Raw genomic sequence first — 2127 nt, forward strand, 5'->3', positions numbered from 1 at the left:
TTTTTGTGTGGTCGAGACTCTAACGAAGATTAGCTTGTAAATTTCCCTCTGCTGGGCTAAGGCCTCCTTACCCTTTGAGGAGAAGGTTTGGAGCATATTCCATCACGCTGTTTCAATGGTGGAATACGCATGTGGCAGAATTTGTATGAAATTACACACATGCAGATTTCCTCATGTTCTCCTTCACGCCGAGCACGAAATGAATTTATAAACACAAATTAAGCACAATGCCTGCCATAAATGCCACAAGCACCTCTGAATATTTTAAGCCACATTATTTTTTATATTTGAAGCCACAATCATCGGTTACGATGCACATTCTAACCACTGGGCCAGCTTGGCTCGTCGATAAACAACTTTTTACTAGTAAAAAACGACATATTACCAATATGGTGTTATTAAATTTACAGATTATAGATGAGGAATATACTTGGCACAATAACATAACTGCGCCCAATCCGAGCATTGTATAAACTTATCTACATAAGAATGTAGCGTAACGTTTTAAAAATGGAACAGCTGAGGTGTCAATGAGTTTTGGGTAAACTTAAATAAACAATTGAAAGTTCTGCGTTGAATTCAACTCGGTTATGCAGATGTTCCGCGAACAACGTACGAGATGACGAACACTTGGACCGCTAACTTGGCGTCAGTTCGACAACTCGTATTTGATTTACAATTTAATCTGTTAACTCGAGATCACGAAGTCATCCCCACTTTAGTGTCTCCATTCGTATTTAACGAAATTATCTGCAGTCACTGCCTTTATTTTTAAATTAGACGCATCTCGTATTTCAATTAGTTACCGAATGGAAATTGATGTTGAAATGATCTCTTTCACTGCACCGATTTCGACGCTACAAGTTTCCTTTTTTCAACCGCCTTCAAAAACGAGGAGGTTATCAATTTATCTTTGTTACCTCATAACTTTTCGCTGGGTGGACCGATTGTGATATTTTTTTTTGTTTGTAAAGTAGTGCTTCCCATGGGGTCCCATTTTAATTTTATTTTTGTTTGATGATGGTATCCGTATGAAAACGTAGTTTGGTGAAAGTTTGGTAAGGTTCTGAGTATAGGATCCATGACAAAGTAAAGGAACGGAAGGGAAAGGAACAATTCTGAGGAGCACGTTAGCGATACTCGGTCGAATCTTTTATTTAAAGGTTATTTGGATATTTGAGTCACCTTCCGTAATGTGGTTATGTTTATGTAATTAATCATAGTCGAATATTATAATCAACTAGGTTTCAACCCACCCCGGCTTGGCACGGGTGCAATACTGTTACTAAATATACTACAGAATTTGTTTATTTACAACATCACATCGCAAACTTCACTGGCTCACTCACCCTTCAAACCGGAACACACCAATACTGCATACTGTTGTTTAGCGGTAGACTATCACATCGCAAACTTCTAAAATTATACACAAATTATACATAAACCTTCCACTTGAATCACACTATCTATTAAAAAAATCGCATCAAAATCCGTTGCGAAGATTTAAAGATATAGGGACAGAGAAAGCAACTTTATTTTTTACTAAGTAGTGATGGAACTCCTAAACTACTATATTAGTATAAGTAGCCCTTAATGTTTTTAATCAAATTTTGTGTATATGATGTGATGCCATATGATGTACGACATATCTCTTTTGCAAAGTTTAAGAGGTCGATTACAGCTCTTTCGAGGGTGGTACCTTGTAGTTTATGCCGCATGACGTATTAAAGCCGCATTTTCGAAAATCTATTTTTGCTTTATTCGAAAGTTTCTTTTGAAATTGTCCCCGAAGTAGTTTCTGATTCATATAAACGGCACGCCTAATTTATCCATATTAAGAAAAATTAGTTAGTCTACTTCAGCTTCACTTAAAATCAAAAAATAAATAAAAAAATTAACATAAAGAAAAACCGACTTCAAACAAAACACTATTTTAAAACAAATGAATATGCACTAAAAAGTAATAAAAATAATTGCGTATTCAACATATTTTTTAGAGTTCTCCTAAGTAAAATGAGATGAAAAATATTAGACTACTTAAAAGTCGATTTACGATTATATAATGTATTGTAGTTATAATTATTGCTATATTTGGAGTCGGTGTCAGCCAAGAAAACCCTACAGTAG

Source organism: Vanessa cardui, chromosome 12 (genome assembly GCF_905220365.1).
Source record: "Vanessa cardui chromosome 12, ilVanCard2.1, whole genome shotgun sequence".
In the NCBI taxonomy this organism is placed as follows: domain Eukaryota; kingdom Metazoa; phylum Arthropoda; class Insecta; order Lepidoptera; family Nymphalidae; genus Vanessa; species Vanessa cardui.